Source organism: Pelodiscus sinensis, chromosome 1, assembly GCF_052426305.1.
Source record: "Pelodiscus sinensis isolate ZL-2025 chromosome 1, ASM5242630v1, whole genome shotgun sequence".
NCBI classification, from domain to species: domain Eukaryota; kingdom Metazoa; phylum Chordata; order Testudines; family Trionychidae; genus Pelodiscus; species Pelodiscus sinensis.
This window is the reverse complement of record NC_143052.1, coordinates 262,243,922-262,255,092: the sequence shown is the minus strand read 5'-3', so window position 1 is coordinate 262,255,092 and position 11,171 is coordinate 262,243,922.

The following is an 11,171-nucleotide window of genomic DNA, read 5'->3' as shown; positions in this document are numbered from 1 at the left end:
AGAACATAAAGAAGGGCCATACTGGATCAAACTAAAGATCCACTCAGCCTAGTATCCTGTCTTTCAACAGTGGCCAGCATCAGACGACTAGAGGGAACAAACAGAACAGGTAATCATTAAGGACACATCTACACAGAAGAGCTAAAGACAAAATAAGCTACGCAACTTCAGCTATGTCAATTATGTAGTTTACTCTAAATAGCTTATTTTGGCTTTTGGCACTGTCTACAGAGAAGGCAGTTTGAGGTAGAGCACTCTTCCTCCAACTACCCTTACTTCTCATAAAATGAGGGTTACAGGAGTCGGAGTAAGAAGTCCTTCGACATTATGTTGAAATAACTGCTTGTAGTATAGATGCGGACTATGTTATTTCAGAATAATATTAGCTATTCCAAAATAACACTGATCTGTAGTCATATCCTTTCTGATTCTTCCCCTGTCACACATTCTCAGCCCCTAACAAACAGAGGCTAGAGACTCCTCTCCTACCCATCCTGGCTAATAAGCATAGATGGACCTATCCCCATGAATTTATCTAGCTCCTTTTTTAACTCTGTTAAAGTCGTTGTCTTTACAACATCTTCTGGCAAGGAGTTTCACAGGTTGGCTGTATTACATGAAGAAATACTTCCTTTTGTTTGTTTTAAACCTCCTACCTATTAATTTCACTTAATGGGCTGATTCTATGTCACTGAAACCAATGGCAATGGAAAACTCTATACATATTCACATTGGGTATTGTACATTTTTTTCAGTGGACAGCTGAATAAAATGTAGGGTTTTTTTAAGTCACATTGGCAGCCATTTGCCAGTACCCAGAGAGATTAGATTTGTTTAAATTCAAGATGCAGCTAGTTTATAATATCCTAAGTATTTTAAAATACACTTTTTTTTTCTATTTTGGGGACAGATTTTGATACTTGAAATAACAGTTAGTGGCAGCTTTCTACACAGGTAGTTTCACTGATGTCCTTATAGGTGCTATGCAACATAAGTATATCAGAATCTGGCTTTTAGTAATCCATTTAGAGACAAATTAGGTTACATTTACACATGTTGTATAGTAGTTGCACTGGCTACTCACAAAGTAAGTTTTTACTCAGTGTGCTGTGACAAAGCTTCTAATTTAACATGGTGAATCCTGAGCTTCTGAGTAGTGGTAGGTTCAGTATTATCTCTGCCTGTTTGGGGAAAACAGCAGTCCCCTAAATAATTGCTCACCTGAGTGGCTCATTATAGCTCTCAGCCATATAATAATACTATAGCTATTACATGAACAGTGTGGAAATTTCAAAAATGTACTTAAATATTTGCTGCTCACAGCACCAGTAAAAAAATAAGTGGTAACATTTTTATCTGCATTCCTGTGCTATGAAAATATTGGTTTAAATTGGAAATGACAACTTCCACTTAAATAGAGCATGTGTCCTGTTGTCTAATAGAGAGAGCTCTCTCTATCTTTGTAAAATGCATGTGGCCTTAGAAGCAATGCAAGCCCCAAAAAGCTTTTTGTTCTGGCACCACACTGTGCTTCTTTGCTTATGGGAATGGTCACTTTAGAATTATGGAGAAAGGAAAAAAAATCCATTCTGCACCAGGTAGTTGTACAAGTTCTTAGGAATCGAGAGTTTGTGTAAGTTAGCGTTGCATAGCTGCACTTCATCAAAAAGAATCATTTTGTAATAGTGTGTTGCTTCTGTTTTTACAGAGCTTGAGGCTAATGAAACTTATATAGGTTTTGTAACCGAAGTGGTAATTTTAGGCAGTGTAGAGTCCATAATTTAAGTGCAGATACAACATTTATGACATTTTCATGTTGTTGACATCTTCATTAAGATGTTTATATTGGTGGGGGGGTAATGCTAAGATGAGGAAAGGCAGAAAAGAACTTCATACTTCTCAGAAGAAATGTTGAGAGTTGGTTTGGTTTTGTGGTTATGCTACTGGAATAAGACTTACGAGAAATGGATTCAGTTCATTGCTCAATTATAAGCTTTTTAAATGAATACAACGAATAAATGTGTGATGTTGTACATCTCATTTAAATTCATTGTGTTCCAGTTTCCCAGCTAAAATTGGAATAATAATGCTTCCTTTCTCCCATATTTTCTTTGTCTTCTCTACTTTTCAAATTGAAATTGGAATTTTCAAATAAGCCGTAGGGAATTAGGTATCAAATTGTCATTGGATTTCACCAGGATTTGGGTGTCTAACTCCATTTGGCTCCACTAAAATTCCCACACTACACAATCTTTAGAGCAGGAATTGTCTTTTACTATCCACTTCTGAAGGGCCTTCCACAATGGTGCTCAGATGTCAGTAGCAGTCTCTAGGTGCTAGTCTAATCTTTACTAGTATAAAAGGAGAGGTATCCATCATGATATCTGTCACAGAGAACATTTGAGAATACACTGGAAGACTTGAGACATTTGAGGTGGGTCAGCCTCCAGAACCAGAAGTTGTGGGTTTGAATCCCACCCTGGGAGCAGCTGGGCAGATGCCTCCAGATTCCATAGGGCTAAAGTTGGCATTAGTCAAGGATAGGGAGGTGGGCTACCAAATTTCCCTGGTCTGGAGCTGGCAGGGAGCCCCTTGCTCTAGCCACAATGAGTGGATGGATCAGTGACTGGCTGGGGGGGGAACGGCTGTGAGGGAAGGGAGTTACCCTACTTTGGCTACGTGCCCAGCAACTCTGGGAGTAGGTGGGGATATGCTGGCCTAAGAGAGTAAGCTAGAGATCTGCCCTGAAGAACAGGGACCCCCAAATCCCATCTCTAGTATCTGTAACAGTCACTGCTCCAAACAGGGAACAAGTCACTGGCTGAGTGTAGAATGGGCTGAAATTAAGTGGTCTGGGAGGGAAGTAACTTTAGGTGGAGGCAGAATAGGGGCTGAAGGGGAAAAATCAGATGGGTAGGAGCTGCGGTTTGGCTCAGATGGGTAGGAGCTGCGGTTTGGCTCAGGGGGAGACACTGCCAGCCTGTGTGAGGGTTTTGCTGAGGGACAAAGAGAGTAACAGTTACCCAGAGGAGTAAGCCACCTGCCGAGTGTGCAAATGAAGAGGTAGGGGGGGCAAAGAAGGTAGGGGAGGCAAAGAAGGGTTATATTTCCTCTCTTAGGGTGAAGCATACCAATGTGGGAATACAGGACAGCTTCAAGGCTGTGCTCATAAAGACTGGGAATGTTAAATTGCAGTTAGTAAGTGTGGTGACGCATCAGGGTCCCCCGCCTCCTGCACCCCCGTAGTGGCATGAACAGACTCCACCAGCCAGTAGAATAGAGGGAGTTTATTGCTTCTCTAGGATACAGCACAGCACAGATGTAATCTGGTGACAGGAACTGGGGCTAGGAGGCCTCAGTGCCCCTCCTTGAGATGTGGGGTGGCTAGGCCCTACAATCCCAGGCCCCTCTCTAGCTCCTTCTCCCCTGCTTCCCAGACAGACACTAAAAGACCATCCCTTCCAGCCCTGTCCCCCAGCCAGGGGCAGCATTCCACCTTCCTTTGTTCCTCTCCCTGGGAGGTAACTGGTCAAACAGGTTACCTCCCTGTCCCATCACCTACTCTGCTGCGCTGTGGTACAGACAGTAACCAGTGGGGGACACCCACAGCCCAATCCCAGCAACCAGCAAGGTACCAACACTATGTCACGGTAAGCTAATTTGGTGATAATGGAATTAGCTCCTGGGGCAGTCCCAACTTGCACTGGCTCCGACTGCTACAGCTCTGCTTTTTAAATGTAGTAAGAGCCGCCATGCGGAGATGGTGCTAGGAAGAATTGGTTTTTAAGCTGGCTCTCCCCAGCACTGTATCCTGCTCCCTGCCCTTGCTACCTCTGATAATGGGGTTGAGGGGTGGGGAGGGAATGCGAGTACTCAACTTCTATAGCCTAGGTTTATTGGGTAGTCAACTACTCATTTACTTCCCTAACCTAAACCCATCTGAAAGCTCTCTTAGCCTCATGTGCATCACTCCATTAGTATACAGAATGGAGAACAGAAAGTCCAAGGCAAGAACTGCATCATGCACCCCCATCCCCAGCCAGCTCCTGCACCACTGTTCCCACCCAGACTCCCCACGTCTCTTCCACACTTCTCACCCTACCAGACCCCACATTCCCATCCTGCTCCTACATCTTACATCCTGCCTAAATCCTGCACCCTGACCCCAGCTTGTTCCCATGCAGCCCCTCCCACATATTGAACCCCTTATTGTTGTCCCCACCCCGGAGCCTACAGGCCTTGCAAAATCTACAAGCCCTGGGTTCCCAGAAGAGATAATCCAGCTTTAGGGGGGAATGTCCTTGCAAAAATCAAGAAGACACCCATTAAATGGACATCGTGTGGTAAAACTGGATCACAAAGAGTGTGTCAGTTTAATTTTTTCAAAGCTCATACCTCGATGCCTCCATGTGTATAAACATTACATAAAGGATGAGCAGAATAGCTAAAATTATGGTATATTGACAAGCCCATAATCAAAAGAACCCCCAGGGCTGTATTGGAAACTGCTTTGAGTGGAACTGGATTAGGAGTAGGAGTACTAGATGACACTAACATAGAGGTATTGGCAAACAAACTAAGGGTATGTCTATACCTCACACTTATTTTGAAATAGCACATCTACACTGCAGAGAAGCCTCAAAATTAGTCCGAGGCAGGCTTCCCTAATGTAGACGTACTATCTTGATTTAGAACCCCAGGAGGCACTGAGGAGGAATAACTTATAATGTCCCTGGGGTAGGGCTATTTTGAAATAGCAGCCATATTTCGAATTAGCTATTTTGGAATAGGTGTTATTCCTCATAGAATGAGGTTTACAGAAGTCGTAATAACCCATCTGTTATTTCAAAATTATTTTAAAATAATGTAATGGCTGTGTAGATGCTAGCATTCTAATTTCGAAATAACACTAGTTATCTTGAAATAATGGTGCAGTGTAGACTCACCGTATGTTTTGTTATAGCTGAAACACAAGAGTTGGAAAAAGCTGTCAGTAAATCCTTCTCAAAATTAGGAATGGGACAACAAATATTCTTAAGAATATCACCAGTATGGCAACAGAAGGTGGAAAAGGATTTGTTACTGTTAGCAGGAACTATTGGACCAATGTAAGAAAACGTGTTTCTAGCATTAGCCTATACACAAGCACAGGAAATAAATCAGTGATTGATTGTTCAAATAGTCTGAGAAGGGATGCAAGGAAATTTGCTTTTGAAATAAGAAAACTATTGAGGGAAAATGTTACTGAAGGGGAGAAACAATTGATGGCATGGTGGAAATGCGTAAATTTTACCCTAAACATAGATCAAATGGTTCGACAAGCATATGTAGTAGCTGTACACTCTATCTCAGATATGTGCAACCTTTTTGGGGGTCAGAAGCCACTGACTCACAAAAAAAATCTCGCTAACAAAAAAATTAATTATGTATTCCACTGATCATCATTCCTAGACACATAAAGAAAACAAACAATGAAAAACCACTGACATGTTTCATTGTGTGGCCCATGATAATTTGGGATATATGGGTGAGGATCAAAATTTACAAGAATCCCTGCCCCCACCTCCCAGGATTAAAGCCAGGTCTGGGCCTCGCTCTTGGTGATGGTGAGGGAATCAGCCCCAGCCTTCCCTCAGCTAGCGAGAGGCTTACTTGGAGGACCACGGGGAGGGAGAGGTTCACATTTACAAAAAAAGCATCCCTCACAGAAAATTCTTGTGTATGGGCCTGAGTAAGGATGGAAACACTGTGACATGCCCCTCTACAATAACTTTGCAATCCCCAGCAACTCCTTTTTGTGTCAGGACACTCAGTTTGAGAAACACTGGTCTCTCCATGAAATATGTACAATACAGGGTAAAAGTACACAAAAAACCAGATTTCATGGACAGCACCAGATTTCTTGGCCCAGGAAGCATATTTTTTATGGCCATAGAATTGGTAGGGCCCTAAATATACATAATATTTTGATTGGGGCACATGTAATAAGGAAAATATAATTTTATACACTAAAAATATTTGGGGATAAAGACTAATAGAACTCATCAGCATTTTCCACTGGACCATAAAGACACATTACATATTTCACTCTTCAAGCATATTCCATTTCTTTCTTACCTTCTGAAGAGCAAAATCCCTTGCACCTTCATTGCCTCACATATTAAAATTTTAAACTGATCACTAATTACTGTGATTAACATGTTAACACCATAGGAAAAGAATAGACCAATCTTAAGAGACCGCCTCTCTCCTCATGCAATAGCACTGAAACTGTAATCAGTGAAGATGCTCAAGATAGCCTGCTCCCACCACATAGTTTAAACACAATGTGAAGGCTGGAAGACTATATTCCATAATGGAGTTTTAGCTCTGAAATAAATCTCCCTCTTTTCTTCCTTGGTCTGGCAGAGCTCAGGTTTATTAAGAATCCTGATATGTTGCCAGAGCCAGGGATAGGCATTTTTAATTTAATTATAATTAATTAAATTAAAATCCAAACTCAGTGCCAGACTCTGAAACCCTAACTAATCTGGATAACTCTTTACTTTGCAAATGGTTGTATTTACTTCAACAGAAGTGCCTGTCAAGTGAGCAAAATTCAGTATGCATAAAGGTATCAGCTGTTTGAAATATCAGTGAGTCTTACTTGCTTAGAAGACCATGAGTTCAAGTTTCTTCTCCGAGAGCTGCACTCAAACCTAATACATATACTGTGATGCAATAATACTAGGGGTCAGTCTGAGGGGTCAGTTTAAAATATAAACCAGGGTTAATGGTCTTGTTACTATGTCATTGCTAAAGAAAAGAAGTTCCTTATTCCAGTGAATATGAGTCACAACTAAAGATATAATGTGTTTGCCTATACAGTAGCTGCTCAGAAAGTACATTATTTATATAGCACTATGTAACATTCTGCGTATGTATAGAATTAGAGTATAACCAAAATATTTTCCAATCCTTCCTGCCTGTTTACATATTAATGTGTCAGAAGACTGTATATTTCAATTCAATTCTTGTGTGTGAGAGTTCTTGTGAAATTACATTTTTCATAATATGATGGACACAGATACCCATAAATACAAAGAATTTGTGCATGTCATTACATTTAAACCTTGAGTTAAGAGATTTCAGGGTATAGGAAACAATTTTTGTATGTTGACCTAGACAAAATATACAGAATTTATTATAAATGATTCATCTGAAGATGCGGGTATTACCCACAAAAGCTTATGACCTGATAAATTTGTTAGTCTCTAAGGCCATGTCTACACTAGGAAATGGTCCTATTTTGGGCAAAGGCTGGATTCTATGACCTCCCGAGGTCTCTTCTAGCCCTAGGATTCTATGATTCTATGGTTTTGAAAGTACTAAATTTGACTTAACTCCCAGTTTAACAAATTCTAACTAGTGTGTCCTCACTATGGGAAAGCCTTGAATTAGTCTGAGACAAGCTCCATTCATGTGGACACACTACATCAGACTTGGAGCCTCAAGAAGCACTGGGGAGTAATTAGTCTGAATTATTCTGGGTAGTATTTATATCAAATTAGTGGCACTAATCCACAGTACCATTATTTTGAAATAACAACTTCAGAATTAGCATCACTCCTGATGAAAAGCAGGAGTACAGTTTTCAAATTCTATGGCCCGTTATTTCAAAATGATGGGCTTGCTAGTGCAGATGCTCCATTTACAAATTTGTCCAGGAGGGGCGGTTATTTACAAATGAAGTCCTAGTATAAAACAGGGCTAAGGTGCCTCAGGACTTCCTTTTTTTAGATATGTAAAGTTAGGCACACAACTTCAAAATCTTTGACCTGCTTTTGCCCTTTTCTGAAAGTTTAGGATAATAACAGGAAAGATGAAAAGTCAGGACTGATAAATAATGACAGCACTTCTTAGGGAAGTGCATATAGTGTTTCCCTTCTACTGCATCGAAGCTTGATCATTTTGATGTCAAAAGAAATGTTTCAATTAATGCCAGTGGGAATAGAATCAGGCCTATTCCCGATGCTGTAAGCAAGCATATTTGTCATTTATTTTTTATTAACTCTAGGTTTACCCAAAAGTTTAATATAAAAGAGCAATGCTACATTTAACAAAAACTAACATAATTCTGAAACTGATTTCCCTTTTCTGCTTATAAAGGTAGCCAAACTTCTGGTGTTCTCACTCTAGCAACTTGTATTCCCAGCTTCAGTTTAGAATTCACACACAATGTATCAACATAATGAATCATCACAGACAGCATAGTCCTCATTAAGTTGGTGAAAGTTTCACCTGACTAAGCTAAGGCTTATATTGCTGTACATGCAAATTTTGATAAATACTACAAAAACATACTGAATTTAAATACAAGTGCTCTATTCAAAATGAAGTTTTAATCAAAATAAGGTAATAATGAATGGAACACTCAGATACTATAGCTCTGCATTACTAACCATTTCAAACTCATTTGTTTTACTAAAAGTAATCCTGCAATCTAACATCCTGAAAAGTAAGTTTTCAGTAAAAACTGTGATAAAGGGTTTCTGTTTAATGTACAGGTAGTTGTTTCAAATACATTTAATATCAAAGAATCAGAAAAGTTAAACTGTAGTGCTTTTACCGTAATAATGTATTTTAACATTATTTTTGTAAGTTTTGTTTGGTTTTATGGAATGTTTACTGTTTCAACTTCTGAGGTTATTCAAAACATTTTCCTCTCATAGGCTGTGTCCAGACTCAGGGGGTTTTTCGAAAAAAGAAGCCTTTTTTCGAAAAAACTTCACCTGCGTCTAGACTGCAGCCGCGTTCTTTCAAAATTAAATCGAAAGAACGCGGCTTTTCTTTCGACGGCGGTAAACCTCATTTCACGAGGAACAACACCTTTTTTCGAAAGTGCTCTTTCGAAAAAAGGCATTCTTGAATGCCAACAGGGCTTTTTAGAAAGAGAGCATCCAGACTCAAAAAGCGGCTTGCTTTTTCGAAAATACTGCTTTCAGTCTAGATGCTCTTTTTCTAAAGAGGCTTTTTCGAGAGATACTTTTGAAAAAGACTCTTTCGAAAGAGGCTTGCAGTCTAGACATAGCCATATAGAAAAAAATGTGTATTTGTGAGATACATATGGTGCAATATAAAAAATGTGCTACCGTTACTTCAGGATCACAACATTCTGCAGAAATGGTGAAGTCACAAGAAAGTTATATAGGCCATTCCAAATTAATGTCTAAAACTTATACCATTATTTACTCTCTATATACCATATATAATATTAAGAATGTTTCAGATAATTGTTTTTTATCCCTCCATCTATGAAACCATCTGATCCAAGGTGAATCAAAGTACTTCAAAGATATCCCATTTACTTCAGTAGGCTTTCTATTAAGCCATATGTCTTACTGTAGGGAATATGAAACACCAGTAAATTTTCTATACCTAGAAATGTCATGTTCATAAGCTTTGGACCCATTTGACATTAAAAAAAAGTACTTGTTTCAACAGTGATTCTGAGATTATTTTCAAAACTATATTTCTTCCATTTCTAGTCTCTCAAGATCACAAGAAATGTTAGTTATCAACATGTAATGGAACAAACCTCTTTACAGAGCAGAAACTGGCAAGTGTACGGGACCATATCTTGTTCCTTTAGGCACGACCATTCGGAAAGGGTGGGGGAAGAGAAGATAATTTCACATCTGGAAAGAAGAGAATACATGTCTTGGACAAGTTGATTTGTAAAAGGTGTTTCTTTGAAACTTTTCAAGGGATTGAAATGTTAAAATACATCCCAGGTTATGGTAAAAACTTCCTAACTGCCAAGGTGGTTAAGCACTGGAATAAATTGTGCAGAGAGACTGTAGAATCTCCATCATTTGAGATGTTTAAGAGCAGGTTAGACAGAGATTATCTAAATGGTGCTTGGTTCTGCCATGAGTGCAGGGAATTGGACTTGATGATCTCTCAAGGTCCCTTCCAGTCTAGTATTCTATGGTTTTATATACTACTAGTGGACAGAGACTTAAAAGTGCGTAAGTTTATTGATCATCAGTCTTGACTTATCAAATAAAGTTGCATTTAATGTTTCAGTTAAACCTGAAATTTAATCTGAATGTAGTGTTTCCCTAAAAGATGGAATTTAGGCTCACATTATGTGTATAATTGTATAATGTGTATTGCGCTACTCAAATTGTGTATCTTATATTGACATTATTTCAGAATAGCTTATTTCTAGATTTGGTGCTGTCTACACATTGCCAAAATTTGAAATAAAGTGCCATTTAAAAAAAAAACCCTTAACAGGATTACAGGGATGCAGAATAGCTATTTCAGGATATCCTCTGTGTAGACGTTTTATGCATATTTTATGTATATGTGTATAATTGCATATTATGTACTTATTTTATGTTTACACCAGTTGTGCATGTGTAATTTAAATACACATGCGTCTAATTAGACATATTACCATTTATTTTGAGATCATTCAGAATGCCAAGTGTACTGCAAAGAACCTAGAGTTTAAAGATGACCTACAGTGACAGCTTGAAAGCAAACTGAAGGAGCTTCTTTTTATCGATTTAAAACGAGTTTACACGTGAACTGCCAATCTCCCAATTGGCAATAAAAGGAAAGCAATCAAGAAAACGCTTTGTAGTTTGTGTCTTCGAGTGACCAATTGTTGAATCACTGGTGGTACGGTCTCTCTTCCCCTCTCTCTGTCAGTGTCTGGGGCCGGCCGCAAAGTCTTAAGCTCGTGCTGTGTTCGGGACATATTCTGCGAGGCTGATTCCCATCTCCAGAAATAATATCTAGAAGCTGCTTTTTGGCTTCATCCGCGGCATTCCAGGAGAAAGCCGATTTGCCGCCCTGCACTGCCATCTATTGGCCACCGGGCCTCACTGTTCTTCTCCCGCTCCACCACGTCTGCCGCAGCTTTGCTAACCCGGCAGCTTCCGTGAGCAAGTGCCTGAGCCCCGGCTCCAGGCTGCCTCTTGCAATGGAAAGAGCTTAGGGAGTAGAGTCACCCAGCGCCTAGTGCCCAGAGCCCCAGCGCCGTTCTCTGCACCGGCGCGCCCACACCCCCACCTGCCTTTGGCTGCGGGAACAGCGGGGAGAGTGACAAGCCCCCTCGCTGTAAGGAAGGTGGCTAGGGAAAGCTGCTCCCGCGGCCCCAACGACCTCGCTGCCTGGGA